Here is a 19,160-nt window from a genome sequence, read left to right on the forward strand (position 1 = left end):
CACCGAAAGCGGTCATGTGGAAAAGCGTTCCCGAGGATCGCTCGAGTTCGCCAAAGGCAACGACTCGTTCATCGACCTCGAGAGGTCGTTAATCGTACCTCGTTAACGCGTTATCTCGATTATCTAACTTTTCGCCGAGCGGATGCTCCCATTCGCTCACAAATTATCGCTCTTTTATTCGCCCAAGCTTATCCTTCTCTCCCGGCTATAAAAGCCGGGAATAAATTCCGGATGTTTTGGCCTTGCACGCCCGTTGATCGCGATCACTTGCGATCGATCTTATTGTCTCGATCGGCGGAGTCGAGGCGCGCACCGCTGAGGCGGCCTCGATGATCGATAAGGCGCTAACGCGCTAATTGGCAGACAGTGGCCACCGCGTTCTAACCATCGAGTTAATTATATTTAATTGGCGGGCCCATTAATTGTATCCTTAATTATGGGCTATCCTCGTACGCCGGTCCGGTAACGATCGAGACGACGGGAGCACGATGGAATAGGGACCACCGCGTCGACATAAGAGAAGAATTACGAAGACTTTGCACGTCGAGGACCACCGCGTCGACGAGAGAGGCGAAGGTACAACAAAGCCGTTTCCAAGTCCAGGATATTAAACGATCCACCAGCTCTCTCCCGTCGCCAGGATTAATTCTGTGCAGGGTCCTCGCGCGCTTCCTCGAGGTCGCGGCAATCGAGAGGACTCGACGTCGAGTCCGCCCCGTGATTTTCTCGAATGAAAAGGGCTCGGTTTGTCTCGAGAACGGTTGCCTTACAAGGCTTCTTACGCGCCTCGATGCCCTCTCCCGAGAGGATCGTATACGCGGGGACGACGACGAGGGTCGTCGTCCACTTTTCTTGGCGAGAGGCGCCCTTTTTCCAGCACGATGGGCGTGCTTCAAGCCGTCGCCTCTACGGGAAAGCTCCCTTATTACGGCGATCGATCGGTCACCTCCCTTTCTCTCCGATCCAGACACGTCTCGAAGGGCACGCGAGGATTATGCGCCTCGTCGAGAGCCCTGGCTTCGTGCGAGAGATCGCTGGCGAGCCGAGTCGCGGTTGATCGCGACGCGTGCAGTGTGCTGCGATGATTTGGCGTCGTCGTCGCCTTTAAAGAAATCTTCGCACCGTCGCATGAACTATGACAGACGATTTAGGCACTCTTCGTGGCGAGATAGTTTCCGGCGCACGGTGCGGAACGGAATAGGTACCTCTCGAAGCAGATCGCGCAGGAAATCTTAAAGCCTTAAAATACACTTCATGCTGTTCATCACGTCGCTAAGGGAAACGTCGAGCCCTCTCGCATCGCGCGCTCCGTTTCGTTACATCAAGCTCTCGAATATGAACTCCTCGTGATGTCTTAACGTTTCTGTATAATAAAACGCCGAGAGCGCTCGGATGACGAAATTCTTCGTGCCGTATCTACGCGAAATATGGAATTTTTCGCGGCTACGGCGGCGGCGGCGGCGGCGGCGGCTGTGTGTTTCCGACGTGTTTTGACCCTTGAGTTACGCGATCTAACCCAAGTTATACGTATCAATCTTCACGTGTGCGTACACTTCCTCTCGATTGAGTCCCGTATACGGTAAATGTAAACGTGCCCCATTCGTCTTCGTCGACACCGTGCCAACTTTAAGCAACTTTAATGAACTGGAGCCCCCGAGGACGTCTCAGCGGATCGATTCCAAGCTCTCGTTACACCTCTCGATGTTCCTTGCAGGATTCGCAGATCAAGATTCTCGACGGAGTCTCGTAGAGCGGTGATATCCTCCAAGCGGGAGGATCGTAGAACAACCACCACACGAGACCTTGCTTAACCATGAGTGCGTGGTTCTCGATGAAACGTTAGTCGTTGCCCGTTCTTCAATTCTCGCGCGGACGTCGAAATTCGCGGGCCGTCCGCTCGCGCGAGCACCCGACGACGAACTCCGAGAGGAGGACCCGGCGCGGAGAAGGCACCTTCGCCGAGGTAGAGGAGAGGTCACCCCGCAGCGAAGCGGGCTCTCGGCGCGACTGAGAGGCTCGGGACCGCGGCAACGAGAGCCACCCCCGCCGCTGCGAGAGGGTGGCGGAGGCCCGGGGGTGTGTGTAGGTGCGCGAAAGAGTAGGAGGACTAGAGGACGAGAGGGCAAGAGAGAGAGAGCGAGGAAGAGAAAGAGAGGGCACGGGAGAGAGGACGAAGAAGGAGCGCGCTGTGCGCGCAGCCGCGAGTTCGAAAGCCGGACCGACGGCATTAATTGTGTGTGCTCTCCTCTCCTAGCCGCGAGGCGAGAACTCGCGCGAGAGATCGCGAACGCTCGCCCGCGTCGCTCGCGAGCGGACGATCGTCACGAGGGGATTTCTATCGCATCGGGTTCTTCGGTTTGCGAGAGGATCGCTCATCTCTCTCCCCTCCCCTTCCCTCCCCCGCATCGCACAGCTTTCCATCAGACCAACCGCCCCCGTCGCTTTTGCAGCGGGCCCCATCGCCCTCCTATCCTGCCATTCTCATCCTCCCCCCTCGACCGCTGCGCCTACCCTGAAATAATGGACGGATAATCTGTTCTGGCGCGGTCCCGCCGGGACTAAAAGGTTCCTCCGAAATTCACCGAGCAACCCCCCTGGCGCTCCCGCTATCACCCCCATCCTTTGACCTCTCTCGGTTTCGGTTGCTTTCTCAACTTTTTCACCCTCTCTCGTCGACCACTCGCTCGCTCGCCTGACGTTCCCTTTCTCGAGTGCCGAGGCCCTTTCGTACTCTCGGGATGCGCGAGGAATCGAACGCGGATGCTGAACCTCAAAGTTACTCTACGAGGATTAAGAAGCGTTGCTCGGTACGATCGACGTTCTTTCGGAAAATAAAGCCCTTACCTGCGCGCGGTAACTTTGCAGTTTAGGGCTTAAACAATACAATTCCGTTAAGCTTATAGAATTTGTTGCAGACACGAAAAAGTTATTCCCAGGTTTATCCATGTGTGACGTCGAAAATAGGATGGTCACTATATGTGCAGACAATATTCTCCTTTTCTATTCTTATACATTATTTATTGCATTTTTTTTTACACATTAAAGCTTTTTATAAATACCCGCATAAAACGAAATTATTTAAAATCATTGACACGTATTTTTAATGGACTGCAAATCCGATATACTTATTTATGAGCCTCGAAGGAACGAATTTAAAATAATGTCGAGTATCGAAGCGAACTTTTTCGTTCGGGTCAATATTCGACCCAATTTTTCGTTGTCCATTTTCCGCGGTTGCTCTCTTCGCGGGCGTGTAAGCGAGTTAAAAAAAGAAGTCCTTCTCGGCCTGCAGATAAACGGAGAATGGGGACGGTTAGGGCGCGACTTTTTAGTGCCGCGTTTGCATAGAAAGCACGTTTTACGGGCGGGGGGAAACGAGCGGCGAGGTAGGTGTCCCGGACGTTCCCGGGGCCTCTATCGGCGGTTTTGGTGGCGAGGTGGCACGCAATTAGAAGTGTAGCAGCCGCGCCATAAACATAAAGCGTGCGGCCCTTGTGCGGTACTACGCCCACGTCAAACGACTCTGGCTTTTACTCCCGACAGTCGTAACGGCGACACGTATGAAAGTCCGACGCTGCACGGACACGGGATGGTGCGTCGGACTCTCGTCATGAATAAGAAAGACGTACGCTCGTACCCTTTCACGTTTACGAAATCTGTAATTTACATCGACGTGCGCGCGCACGTGGAGACGACAGCGACGTGGACACGATCGAGTATCACCGTATCTCGAGAGTATCAAATAAATTAGCGTTTGGGAGGAGGAACTCGAAAAAAAAATTGGCAAAAGTATTCTGCTGAAGTATATATATATATATATATATATATTTCCTTACGGTCGACGAAACAAAACTCCTGTTCTTATCAAAATATTATAAATTACGTGAGCGTACCAACATATAATGTTATTTAAATAGTACAATGTCTGATTTAATTAACAAACTCGGCTTTATCCCTCTCGCAGGAAATTCGACAGTTAAGAACAAAGCGCAACGTACTTTCTCGCTAACATTATTGACAAATAACGTTGGCGGCAGACTAAAGGAAAAGCGTCGTCCCTCCTGAGAGAACGCGAAATTCGTGGTAACTTCCGTAAATGAGAGGATTGCCGTGGATGGCGAAACAGGCGAAAGTCGCTCGAGGGTATACAGCCTATTTCGTCAACGGAAGCGTCTCCGGGATTCCCGTCTCTCGGGGAGGGGGGAGGGGGGGCTCGTATAAGAGGGTGGAACTTACGCCGCCGCCGCCGCCGCCGTCCTCCGATAGGACTTCTCAATCCGTCTCTCGAGATCCCACGCGGTAAAGACTCGTCAACTCGATCGGGACTTTAAAACAATTTTGATATCTCATCTCTGCCGCGCGTCTTCCCCGCGCGCGACTTCCTGAAATCGGCTCCCGAAGTACTTTTCAATCTCCCGGGGGAAACTGCATCAACGTCTGATTGCTGATTCAAGCGCGCACGCGAATGGCTACGCTGCGGAGTCGCGACGAGTGGATTCGACAGCGAATTTAATTCGACAGTTTTTATATAAGACCACTCGTTCGACGGCATCTTAATGTATCGTTTGTTTTTTTAAATGCAGAAACAACTCTTTAATGCCTTTCAGTGAACGCCTTTTGTCAATAAATTACATTTCGGATGAAACTAATGTGGGGAAATTTGAACGATGCATCGAAATTCCAACGACAGAATTAACGACTGTCATTTTTTTAAATGTATTATTATACAAAATTGTAAAAATTGATTAGATGTTTTAATCAATTTCTTAAAAATTTCCTTTTTCTGTCTTACATAATTTATTTTCACTTTTGTAAATTAAAAATTTTTTAATCTTCTTTCTTTATTTACTTCTCTTTAGTTGTAATCATCTTAAGTTTAATATATATTGCCACATTATATTTTAGCTTTCATATAAAAATCACATAAATATTTTCTCCAAAAAAAAACATATCTACTTTATTATATTAAAACTATTTTCTATTCATTTCCTCAAACGTTTACACATCCGAAAATTGCACTCCGCGTTAATGCGTGTGATTTATGTTTGATATTAATCACATTCATTTGCAGGCAATAACACCGCGCAATGATGCGATATCAATGTAATCCATGTTTATATTAATTACGTTGCTTATTAATACTAAGCCGCTGGAATCCGATTATACCCTCCGTTCGAAAAACTGGGAAATAATTTGCGAAGATTCGATGCTTATCAAATACAGCAATATTCTCACAAATTACACTATCCGGGAGAATTTATAGTTGATCGCGCGCACCCGATTACGGCAATTCTATCGCTCGATATAAACTCGACTGCTAAGCAACTTCCAACAATGGACGCGACTGCGCCACGGCCTTTTGTCTACGTGGAACTTTCACAATGTCGCGCATTTTCCTATTGAAGTCTCAGTTAAGGCTAAGTGACATAATTTTGCGCAATTGGCAAGAGGATTATCCGCGAAAGTCCGAATTCAGTTATCGGAAGTCCGTGTAGAAGGCTTCTCATCTTGCCCCTCTTTCCCCCCCCCCCTTCCCACCCGGTGAACTAATTGATTTTAAAAAGAATCCCGCGGAATATCTTCCTCCCCCTCCTCGCGACATTTCGCAGTAAAGCAACAAATCCACGTGCACGATATGAAATATAGCGGAAAGTAGTGAAGACGATATTTCGTCGAACGGGAATTCTTTTTCAAGTAACGGCTCCTTCGTGCAATCGTGAAATTCTCACGAATTACTCGCAGGAATTATATCTAGTTAGGGGGCGGATTGTGTTACTTAACTTCGCTCTTCGCGGCCCATGCGCAGCCCACGCCTCGCCTTATTGAAACCCTAGCTAAGACCGCGTGGAACATAATTTCGCGAAATTGGCGGAAGGATTATCCGCGGAAGCCGCTGTAACTAAGCGTCTGTACGGAAACTTTTCTCCACGCCGATTGAGGCGGAACGACGAAGAGAGAAAGAGCGAGAGAAAGAGAGAGAGAGAGAGAGAGAGAGAGAGAGAAATAGAAAGAGCGTAGAAGAGAGGGTAGAACAAGAGCGCGGAGAAAGGGGATAAAATCTGGAAGAGCGCTGTATCGATTTCCCGCGGCAACCCTTTGCGTTTTACCTCTTCGTCTCAATCTCATCCTTCTCTTTCTCTCTCTTTCGCTCTCTTCTTTCTCCCTTTCTCTCCCCCTCTTTCTCTCTTTCTCGGTGGCTCTCGCGACCAAATAAATTAGTTGTCACGAAAGAGCAGAAGCCGGCCAGCTGGCTGGCAGACGGACGATAAAATTACCCGAACGAGCTTAGAGCCGGGGACAAAGTTGAGCCACGCCAAGAGCATTTGCGGAAAGGGTTTGAAGGCGACTGAGATCGCTATTCGTACCTAATTCGCTTCGCGGAAAATAGAAGGTGGACGTTAACCCGGAGGGCGAACGAAAGTGCGGGCGATACGATTGTCACGATCGCCCATTCTCCTAACTCGATCCATGAGCATCCGAAAGAGGGAGAGAGAGATAAGGAAAAAAAAAAGACAGGAGGCAAGCGATCGCGTGAACTGCCGCAATTCCACATATCTAACGTGCTCCTGCAGTGATCTTCCGGAATTCTCGACCAAACGCGAAACCGTAACATTATTCGCTGACGAGACCGTTCTCTCTCATGCGCTCTCTGTGTGCCATCTAACATTTTAATAAAAGATTCACATCTCGAAACGGTGCATATGCGCATTCATGAGATTTTTCGATGCCTGCGTTTTATACGCTTGGACCTTGAATATGTCGATTTTATGAATTTCGAGATCGTCAGATTGCGAAATTGTGGAACTCGCGGATTCGCGAGCCTCTAGAAGAGGCTCATTGAACTCTGCAATCGTATAGGAATTTTGAAATTTTAAATTTCACGACATTTGGATTTCAAATTTCGAATCTCGACTATCGGACTCTCTTAACGTTTTTTCGGTGTTTGTATTTGAGATCTTTGTATTTCACTTCATTTATACACTTTAGATTTTTTCAGATACATCATTCCACATATCTTGTAATTTTTCATATTTTATTAATAATATATCTGCTTCAGGAACAAAAACCTGAACAAAAATTGGTTATGCCTATTTATTAATTAAATATATATACATACATGACTCTAGAAGATGTGCTAAATATACATATTCCTATTTCCGCATATTATCTAAGTTGATCTCAAACCGGATCCGTATCCGCAGCGTCACAATGCTCTCACCTTACTACAGTAATACTTGCCACGTCTTCGGTTCGATGCATTGCTATGCATTATATATATATATATATATATATACGTATATATACATATAGACGCACACATATACGCCGCTACGGCGTAAACGACGTCGCATCGAATCAGATAAACGTCCGAAGAAGCGCGGTAGTTTCTCGTTGCCGAAGATGTTGTCACGCGGCACCCCCCGTACCGCATCGTCTTTCTCATCATCATCCGCGTCCGGCGAAAACAGCAGCCGAGATGATTTTCACGATACAACGACAACGTACGCCTTATAACGCGTTCTCGTGAGCGAGCGAGCCATGGAAAAAGGAGCAGCAAAATCGCGGAGACACGCCCATCGGGCACCACGGCGAAAATAGCGAAATAACTGATATAGCCTGCGGGAACAAACCATCCCTCGAGTGCCGTGTGGGTGGTTGTGCGCTCTCGCGTTTCCCCGACAGAAACGAAAGAGCAACCCCTTGGCGCGCCGCGCTCTTATTTCCCCGTGCATTTTCGGACGTGTCGCGATTTTCTGCACACGACAGTATCTCGTTGCTCATCGGCAGATCCCACGTTCGATACCTCGCCATCCGAAGCAAGCTTCGACAAAACAAACGAGAAAGAGAGAGAGAGAGAGAGAAAATTTTTATCTTCTTGATCACGTCAAATTACATCGAGTACACGTACCATGATATATTCTGTTATCTCGAACTCCCGAATGGGAGCAGTCAACGTCAATCTATGGCTGAAGAATAGAAATGTGCGATACCCATCAGCCAACTGCCAATCCCCTCTTTTTCGTCTCGAGTTATATAAATTTGCGCTAATTTCCGAACCAGGCCTACCGCCTGATATAACGGCCCGATTTCTCCCGGAGCAGCACGAGATACGCATCTCCCGCATCTGCCTCGGGTATACCGAGTATAAGCCGATTACACCTTTCTTCGGGATTTCTCGAATACGTGCAATGCGGCACGGACGAAATCAGCATAGCGGGGACATTAATATCCATTATATTCCCAGCGATCCGCGCGCGCTCAACTTTGAGTCCTGCCATTTCTCCTCTCGCCCTCCCATCGCCGCCTCCCGCCATCTTCTTCCGTTTTCTCGAAGCAACGGTATATATCCGCGGACCGTTTCGTGATTTATGGAGAAAGTTTAGCCTCGCGATTATCCGACGGGGCTACCCGACACCGCGACAGTTGGCGACTCGTCCTTCGGTCCTCCACATCCTGCCGCGGCTTCCTCTCTGCCTCGTCTATCCTGCGTCTATCCGCCCCCTTTCCTACCCCGGGATCCTCCCGATTTCCGCTATCTCTCTTTCCGTCATTCGCTCGGATTAGTCGAATCGCCATTTTCGCCGGGTAGATAGGTGCGCGCGATTACCATCCCGAAATCATGATTCTGCGAAAGGGCAAATCTTCCGTGCCGTTTCGTTCGACGCGAACAGAAACGACCTGCCGCACTCGTTAATTAAATTAGCCGACGCGTTCGAATTAATCCTCCGCGCGCACTCGGTTGGATTAGAGCAGAAATATTTGAAGGCGGGGTGTTGCGGGGGCTAACGAAGATATAAATTCGTGTCTTACAATCAGATCTACGAAAACTCGCTCACACCGACCGCGATTAATCTCGCGCAACGGGACTCTTCATTCTCGAAATACCTTTTTTTTTTTTTACTGAAAATGACAGAGACCTAGTGCTCTCCATTATTTTATAAATCTCCATACAAAAGTTACAAAAATAATAAAAATAAATATAACAGGAGCACATATCGCTCTTAAAATAAATTTTACTCACAAGTTTGATCAGAAAATATGTTACCTATTTTTAGTCATAAATATGAATTTTCTTAATTTCTGATCTACAGTCGGATTCAAACGTTACGCTATTCTCAACTTTATTCTGGCAGGCGCTGAAATAAGTGATCATCGCTGTTTTTGCGCAGTCGCGCCGAGTGTGTACAAACACGCCTGCAGCGAGCGGTACTTCGCCAGTCGAAACCACTCGAGCCAGTTAAGAGGAGCGCGGGCGCAATCGTGCTCGCGCACAACGCGAGTATAATGTCTTTCAGACTGGATAATGCGATGTCGGGCGGTTCTCTCTTCGTGTTCTTGCTCCCCGGGAGCGCGTCTCTTCGGGCGCCCGAAAAACTACCTCCCCCTTCTGCCCCTACCTTCCCCTTTCCTCTCGCGCGTTTCCCTTTGCATTTCCGCCTACCCCTTTTCCCGCGTCCTCACCGTCATCCTTTCCCTCAACCCCGCGCTCAACTCGCTCGCTCATTCCAAACAGATGTCGCGTTACGATTCTCGGCGCGAGCTGGAGGCAACCCACTACCGCCTACGATATTCCTTGCCGCGCGACGGCGGCGGCGGTGGCGGTGGCGGCGCGGCGTCTGCGTTCGCCAGATGTCATGTAAAAAGTTTTCGACGCTAAAGACGTCTTTGTATGTACGCCGTGTTTCCGGCGTGTATCGAAGTGGCGCGAGACACGAATGAGGATACATTGAATCATCTCGCGGGATGAACTCGAGGAGAGCGAGAGGAAGATGAAAATACTCGTCGGTATTTCTATGTTCTTATCACGGAGAATCGCTGTATAGATCTGCAGAAAGTAATTGAGATACGACAGTATTATCTTCGTGATGATTTAATTTTTAATCTTGTCACATCGGTATTTTTTAATATTCTGAATATGTGCTGCTACTTTTAAAATGGAAAATTAGATGAACAGTTTAGCGAACAACAAATTGATTAAACATATTAACGAGTAGAATACAAAATTTTTTTGCATCCTTGTAAAGTTACACAAAGCGTAACTTGTGGCTAAAAAAAATTTGCCGACTCAACACACACTTGCGTACCTTTCAACTCTGTTGCTAACTTGATGTAGTGAGTCGCATCCCCGAAATGCTCATTAATCTTTTCCGAGTTCTCGCGTGACGCAGTTGGCGTAACTCTACATAAATGATTTATATAAATGATTAACTCTTTCGAGTAACTCCGCTACGTTTTGTAGGTATATCAACGTGAAACGCAAAATGAACGACTTTTAACAACTGTTACTAATAATACAAAACACCAAAGGGGAATGGTAATCGTTAATTACGAGGAAAAATATATTCATCGGTATTTTACGGGCAATACAAATTGCGTTCGTTCATACGAGCGCGGCCATCGATTTCTATTGCCTTAAGTGCGACGCAGTTTCAATCTAGAGAGTGAATCAGAGAGCCAGGCGGAATTATGTAAATTGTCAGATGGATACGGAAATAGGTTTTCCATAACACGGTTACATTCCGTAACGTTTCCTTAATGAGAATGCAACTTTAATGACTTCCGCCGCGCCTGGAAGAACTTTGTTATTAGATAACATTAATTCGTGCCGATGCTTTTCGCCGTGCTGCATTAAATCACCATCCGTTATTCATACCAGATTAATCACTTCGCGAATAGTTTTTTTTTTTACGTTTATGCCGAAATGCAAGAATGTTGGTTAAACATGTCTCTTAAAGTTAAGGGTGCTACATGATTTAAAGAGACTGAAGACGAGCAGAACAATGTTGATTATATTAACGACAAACAAGATAGGGCAATTTCTCCGAGATCATCAAAGCCGCGTGCGCGGGAGGCGCCGCGTTTCATCCCCGGGGCTGATGGTCGACCCTAATCGAAAGAAATTAGCCGCGAGTTAGCCGAGACTGCTCGTCCGAGCCCCAATTTCGAGCGGGAAACGCGTTCTCCTCGAGAGAGAGAGAGGGACCCCCGTTTACACGCGCGTGATTAATGTCCTTAATGTCGCCCCCGATCTCGTAATCCCGGCCGCGATTTTAATAACCGGTCGCCCCCCCGCGACGGCGAAAGCGCACGGTAGGTATTATGCGACGCGCGTCCGCTTTTATGGGGGGGCCCGGTTTAATGTCGCTCGCGCAACAGAGAGACGGGGGGGCACACATCGCACAGGCGTCACCGTTTTCATCTCACAACTGAAAATGCAACAGAGACATAATGCTCGAACGTGCGTGCAACTGCAGCTATAGTCCCGATCAACTCTCTAATTCGCTGGGTAAAAATATTCCACAGTCTAGAAAAAAAATGCACGTTACCAATTGTGTAATTATTTTTTGTATATATAGTTAGTATAGTATATTATTTGATATATATAGTTAACGTACAGCGATGTGTGCCCCTAGACGTGGACGCCGCTGCGAAAAGGGACAAACGTGAGGAAGGGGGGGCGGGGGAAGGCGGTGGACCGAGTGTAACGGCACGAGTAACAGCAATATGCCAGCGATATCCCGTGGCGATGCATTAATACGAGATGCAACGGGGGGGACATGAGGCAAGAGGGAAAGGGGAGGGGAGAAGAGGGGAGGGAACGGTGCGCACCGCGGGCGTGCTGTGTCTTCTCGCGCGAAGGATGAAAGTTTGATGAGATCCCAGCCACGTGACTACCCGGCGAGATCTCGCGGCAGGTTATATACGTGTGTTATAGGTGGGCATGGGTGCCCCGGGTCGCCACGTGCCGCAGGAATGTCATTACACCGAGAGAGAGGGGAAGGGGATATTATGAATTCGCCGACGGCGCTCCGGACAGCCGGCGGCACGGACTTGCGTCTTATTGCGTCGCGATCTTCCGGTCTTTTGCGATATTAACTTCGGAATGTACACTTCGGAGCTCTTGAAATCACTCTGGAATATCTCATTACCTTCTTATTACCGCAGAAAGCTCCTATATAAGGAGCTTGAATCTAAAATTTTCTTTACTTTTTTTTTTGTACTCCACCGCACGACGCGAATTTTTAATTAATATTCAGAAACTTTTCATTTTTCACTAGATTCGTTGGAAATCAAAGCGAATCTATTGGAAATCTATTTCGTGAGAACAAATCCAATTTTCGTTCCTCACGATGCCATTCAATGCTGGACGGAGATCCTATACGATGCAGGGATAATGGACACGAGCGTGCGCAAAATACTGTTACTCGCGCTTGTAGTTTCGTCGTAGCGAAGCGCATTATTAATAGTGCGAATTGGTATTTGCACCGGGCAACTTTCGCAAACGAATTCCACCGCACCGTCCGGTGCGGCGCGACCGACGAGGTGTGGAACAGGCAGCGAAAACTTTCGCGGCTGGCCGCCGGTGGTCCGGGGACCGCAGCTATAGCGGTCGGAAAGGAGAGGAAAAAGGGAGGACGACCCGTACGCGAAAATCCAGCGGCGGTTGTTTCCCCTTCCCGCGGGCGCTCCTCCGTCGCCGCGCCGCTCCGAAACCAATGTACACGCGCCTTCGCGCGTAATCGGGCTTACGAGAATACGGAGTTAATGCACTTCGGGACGATAAACTTTTCAACAGGAGATGCGAGAGACGCCGGTGATTTCCCCTGCCCGTCACCGATTTAAATCCCCGCTCTGAAAGCGGCCCCGCGATTAATTTCCAGCTCTTTTTTCGACGATCCCCCGCGCGAATGCCCCGTGGCGGGGAAAAAAAAAAGAAGTTCGTTAAAGTTTGCGATAGCACGGAACTGAGAGAGCTGGGAGTCGCCTTTTTCTCAAATAGTTGCATCGTTTCGGAGGGTACACTCAATGCATCTTTAAATATTATAACGGCTTGCAAACTACACCGCACGCACGCACTTAGAGAAATAAAATACTATTATATATATAGTGCAATTTTAAGATACTTGGTAACATTATATAAATTATTTGGATATCACAAATTACTTTTTCCTTCTGCAAAATTTACTTCTATTTCTGTTAATGCTGAAGAGATTGGAACCTCAATAAATGAATGTAAAAATTCTTAAATTCGCGAGTACGCTCTTAATCCCCCGACAGAGCAAATTGAAAGGTTGCGGCCAATGAAAGAATACCGTTAAAACTTTTGCACTAGTAACTTTCTCCCAATAAGAAAAAAAGGGAATCGATATGCTATCGCAATACGAAATAACGTAGTAATTCGCTTCATTTTTCCGAAGGGGGACGTGGCTCCGAACTTTCCTGATTCTTCTTCACGCGAACGATAGCTAGCGTTTCAGTATAATTTCCCAACAACGCGCACTATGATTTCCCTCGTACGGAGATGCTCCCCGACGTCGGAAAACTTTTCGCCGGCGGGAAAAAAAGTGCGGTTGTAAAGTATGCCTGTAGCGCGAACGAACGAACGAGCGAGCGAGCGAGCGAGCTCTACCTCGTGTAACGTCAAAATGCGCTGGTAAAGTTACCGTGTAATTTTGCGGAGTACGTGAAGAAGAAGCAGGTCGACGTCGCCGAGTTCCCGTCGTCGTCGTCGTCGTCGTCGACATCAACGAGTCGCGATGTCGACGCTTATGACACTCACAAGAAAACCCTCGCAATCTCTCTCCGATTTTCACGAGCTTCGCATATGCGCATATATATATATATATATATATATATATATATATATAGACAGCTCAAAATCGGGAAATCACATATCTTTCCCCTTCTATTCTTCTCTATCTTTTTACGTGTACCTACGTCGGAAAGGACGATTTTGCTGAAGAATCTAAAAAATTTAGCTATAGATGCAAATCTGATAGGAATTTTGTTGGACAATCAAAATAATTAAGTAGAACGCTCAAACATATACTGAGCAAATGTTGCAAAAAGTTTTGACATTTTACCAACCAACTTGAGCGTCTCACATAATTATTTTGATAGTCTAATAAAATTATTCTCATATTTATATCTCGTTAAAAATTTTTAGATATACCGCTTAAGCAAAACTGTTCTTTCTCGTTAAAAGCCAAAATGTCCAATTTCCACTAAAATTTCCGATTTTAAAATAATCTAATAATTTGAAGGACTTAGGCTCGTAAGAAAATAATAAATTAATAATTTTATTATAATCTAATTAAGTATATCTTTGTTTTCTGATCTAATTACATATATCTTTGTTTTCTATTTCTACATTTCTGAGGTTTCGTTCATCAATGTCTTTTAGTCTTCAATCGATTGTAAAATTACCGAGATATTTCCGACATCGATACAACCACCTGTGCTTCATACAATCTCTCATATGGACGTTTTGGCGAAAGTACGCGACTTCTGACACACTGCACTCTACGTACAGTCAAGCGGACTCGACGTATGGCGGCCGACGTGCACGTCGAAGGATGTTTCCTACGTGCTACGTGCTAAACTCATCGTGTAACTTCGGCAAGGGAAAAGGAGGTCGGCTATCTGCGCGCACGGTGCATACACACACACACGCGCGGTCGCCTTTCGTGGAACAAAGAGACCGCTTGACAAACTCGTCAACTCGATTTGTGCTCGGAGTCGCGACGCGATCACGTTAGACACGCCATGTACATAAACTCGACGTAGGCTCCAGGCCGCAACTTTGCTTTTTTTTACTTTGACTTATCGCAGGCTGTGATATAAATTTAATATTTCCGTCGAAAAGACCCGCAAAATATGATACCCATTAAATACTTTTCTCTCCTCCGTCAAAATCAATCTTACAGAATAAATATTCAATAATCAATAAAATATTCATTAATCATCCTGGTAATTAAAATAAATTAAGCTAACTAAAATTTTCAGGAAATCTCGAAATGTTGCAATTAACTTCAAATTTAATGGCATAAATCAATCTCTTGGTTGTATAGCGGCGGATCAGAAGCCTCAGGCGCGTGGGCTAAAGCGCGTTAAGAATCGTATCTGAAAGCCGCGAGCGAACGAGCTAGGAAACTACCGTCGTCCCGTGCAGAAACACAGAGGGTGGTGTTAACCACCCCTTGAGCGAGCGCAGTAAACCTAGTTAACGAAACACGTAGCATCCGCGTGAAGTTGCGAGTGCAGCCGAAACTCGCGGCAGACACGGGCGAAGGCAGAGGGATGAATGCGGGCTACGGGAGTTGTGCGGAAGGGAGGAGAAGGGGGAAGAGGCCGGGCGGTAGACCGGGACCGCTGCCGCCGGTGGGCGGCTGGGAAGTTTCGGGACAAACAATAACTACAACAACAACAGCGGCGGTGGCGGCGGCAGCGGCGGTGGTGGCGGCGGCAGCGGCGGCGGCAGCAGCGGCAGCGGCGGCGACGACAACGGCGGTGGCGGCGGCGTCGGCGACGAAGGCAAGTGTACGTCGTGCACGCGCCGACGATAATTACAACAATAACCGTAACGACGTGAGTGGCGGGTGAGGAAGCGGGAGCGGGTGACGGCGGTTTAATTAGAATCGTGTCTGTCGCCGACTTAAGCTCCCTCGTCGACTCGCTTTGAACGGCGCCGGGCCGCTCGCGGGATTTCGCCGCCTATCCCCGTGACACGTAAGTGAAAAATCCGCTTAACCCTCTCACGCTTAATGACTTGTACGTGTCGCATAAGAGAGATAAACCTTTTTTTTTTGTCGAAATCGTGCACGAGCGTATTTATGAGAGATATTATATAATATTCAAAAGCGGACAATCGGTAAGTGAAACATGTATTATGGAATGATTAAGATGGCAATAGAACAAAAGGGTATCTAAACATCTGTGCTTGATTTGAAGATATGACAAAGGTATAATATTTTAATGTGAAAATTAGGTCGAAAAAAATTATCGATTTTTTTCATAGTCATATAATCATTCTCGCGATCTGTAAAAAGAATTTGTAAAAAAATTTACTCCCGAGATATATAGACACTGATTTAAGACATGTGACGAATATGTAACATTTCAATCAATTTTATCCTTATCGAAACAAGAATTTTTATAGCTCCTCGAATCGATAACTTAAATTAGCATCCTATAAATCAGCCGTTTATTTTTGATCATTGATTTTTATTAAAAATCGATTAAAACGATAAAAGCAAATAATGTGACATATTAACAACAAAAAAAGCACTAAACTTACACGTATGTTTTATTTGATTGCGCTGTGCCATCTTAATAGACGTCACGTGCGACAGAATGCAGATGGCCGAGAGGGCGACTTCCCGTTACCAGCGTTAGGCCGTTAAGTGATCCTAATGCCCGCGGTCTAATCGCCGCTAATACCGGGACCACCATATCTCTCCCTGTCCTCTCCCTCGCCGTCTCGCGCGTGCATTGTCATGCACTTTGACTAACGTTTCTGGCGCTCACCCTCGCCTGCGTGTCCCGTAATGAGGATTACGCCGATGGTCATGCGTATTAATCACCGTCGCTTCGCGCGCACAATAATGATCGAGAGGACGAGTCGGACGGAAGAGCCGTATGGATTTAGCGCGACTGATCACGATTATCGCAGGGCGCGAATGATATTTCGCGATATATTCGGGTTTGCCGAACCTGAACTGTCGCGATGAAATTAATCTTGCACCGTAATAACAAAGGATTTTCTGGGAACCCAACTTGCTTTTTCAAAGAGAGTATGGAACATAGGATGAGAATAAAAAATACGGAAACGCTGAAGTGTGTTATAAATACTTTTGCAAGTGTTTTTTTAAGCTTGCGTTTCTTCAAATCCGAAACAATATGCCGCAACAAAAATAAAAATTCCAATAATTCTATATATTTTGGAAAAGTTAATTCCCAATAAACAATCTAAATTAAAAATTTTATCCTAAAACTTATTTCAGAGGGAAGATTATTTTTGTTATAAAACATTAAAATTTATGCAGCAATAGCTTCTTTTTTTTATGTTCATGAAAATTTAATATTGAGAGAAGAGATAACACGGTCGACTTAATGACGCTAAATATTCCGAGACAAGTCGTTCATCGTAAAGTCCATTACAGTTTATGTTAGTCACGGCATTAAATTAGAGATTAGCAAGAGAAACAAGAAATCGTCGAAGATATTAATTAAAATTCAAACACAACTGGTTATCTCGGTTCTCAGTTTTCGACGTCGTTTATCAGCGACATTCGTTACTCGGGGAATGTTGCTCGGCGAGAGCGCGAGTCTAAGCGTACGGATCTAAGAAGAAGCGGGGAACGTCCGGGGAGAGATATGGCGGTCGGTATTAGTGCCGATTAGGCCCGGACATTAGGGTCACTTAGTACCGGTCAGACCGCGGATCGTTAGCTCGGTGGCGCGCGCGATACCAATCTAAATTTAAATACACCTTAACACCTACTGCTATTTATTGCGCCATTCGGCATCCACGGCCCGTCCGCGGCAGGCCGAGGAGCGCCGGGGCCAATCATGCGCCTGTTAATGGTTCGTCGGCCGAACGAACGTCGTAAATCACGAAATTGGAGATGAGCTCGCAGGTAAGAGCGAGAAAACAACGGGAAGAGAAAAGGGAGGCGGAGGTTATGTTGCCGAGACTGTTTACGTTCACCTACATCTTCCGGTCAGGGCCCCTCCCGGGGCGACTGTCTCGTAAAAATCACGCTTTCTAATAATCATCTGACTTCAACCAGAACGATCGCTCTCTCGGCATCTTCGCCAACTTCTTTCAACAATTAATAATATCCTCTGAAAACTCTATTCACAATTTTCTGGAAAATTTTATAGATTTTTATAACAAATACTTTCTATTATTCACAATTAATTTAAAAAAACCTTATTTTTAGTAGAACTTCTTTAATTATTGAAACATTCGAAAAACTCATTTTTAAAAAAAGTTAAAAATATTTTTAGAAAGAAATTATCTGTTTTTTTTCTAAATCGATAGACCCTGATACAATTGTGCCAATAATGCTACAGGTCACTAATTGCGGATTAATCAAAGCGCGCGTATAGGGGATAAAAGAGAACGATTAATTAATCGACCGATCACTTTACGCTGAATTGCAGCTTGCTCTGAAAATTCCCGTGTCGAACTTCGCACGTAAAGTGTCTTGCAAAAATTCCCAAGTGGCGACCAATGGATCGAATATATCCGTAAATTAAACGCGGCAATGAAATTCGAATATTTTTCCTGGCCGCTCTACACGTATACTATTCAAGTTCAGCTCGAGCCGGTGAAACTCGTTGCGGCGAAAAAACGACGTGTCGACGTCGCGACGCGCCGCTGGACGCCAAATCAAGCCGCGCCTCGCTGTCGCATACGTCACGTCGCGAAATAACCCGACGGCCAGAAGATTGGCTCGCTCCCTCCCGGGGAGAAAAAAAAATGGGGCTACCTCAGCGGGGAGGGACCCCTCTATCTCCCCCTCCCCCTCGTGCCATTTGGCGTTCGGCGTTTTATCACGGTGACGGGACGCCGTGCGACATTGAGTCCTCGTGGAATCGGCGAAGGGGGAATCAGTCGGGCAAGAAATTAAATATTACCCCGGGAGGAGAGAGAGAGAGAGTGTGTGTGAGAGGCTGCGCGCCGAGAGAAGCCCGGGCTCTTTCGCTGCGTCTCGATCGCGAAAATTTTGGTCCTTTTCGCCTAGCAGTACCGTTCTCGATTCAGCCATCATCTCTTCCCCTTTCGAAATCCCGCTCACGAAGAAAAAGGCCACGTCGCGAAGTGGACGCTTAAATTGAGATCATAAAGTCCCGTTCCACTTCAACTTCTTGGATGAATTGGTTGTTAATCCTTTCAAACCTGATATCTATTGCAATGGACATCGATATCTTACTGTAATTTATAATGCGTTTGGAAAAGAGAAGATACTCATGATGCTTGAATAATGCACCATTAGTGTAATGTTGTCTTGTGTCATTGTAATCAATATTATCTTAAATCGTATATTTAGATTTATATAAAATATCTTTTCTGCAGATCTAAGCGCAGATAGAGATGCGCAATTAATTAAATTGCGTTCCAGAAATCAATCTGAAATTATTAATTTATCTTAATAATTTAATTTAACCGTTTGATAAATTAATCATTTTAAATTGACTTCTGGGGAAAATAATTTAATTAATTGCACACCTATATCTTACGTTTTTATCAACCGAGTATTACTGTTTTAAAAGTCTTTACTATTTAAATATTTTTTTACTTGCGCGATAGGATTAATATTTTATTTTTCTTTTTCCTCTCTCATTAACATTGTTTCTAATAATAATTTTTT

At 46.1% G+C, this 19,160-nt stretch overlaps 1 protein-coding gene across 1 annotated transcript in view; it reads right to left on the minus strand.

Annotated features, from left to right (window-relative positions):
• The window catches only part of LOC105455449, a 365,202-nt gene that overhangs the window by 165,241 nt on the left and 180,801 nt on the right, over window positions 1–19,160 (minus strand). The window lies entirely within an intron of this gene.

The sequence above is a fragment of the Wasmannia auropunctata genome, unplaced genomic scaffold (assembly GCF_000956235.1).
Source record: "Wasmannia auropunctata unplaced genomic scaffold, wasmannia.A_1.0 LD335903.1, whole genome shotgun sequence".
Classification (NCBI taxonomy): domain Eukaryota; kingdom Metazoa; phylum Arthropoda; class Insecta; order Hymenoptera; family Formicidae; genus Wasmannia; species Wasmannia auropunctata.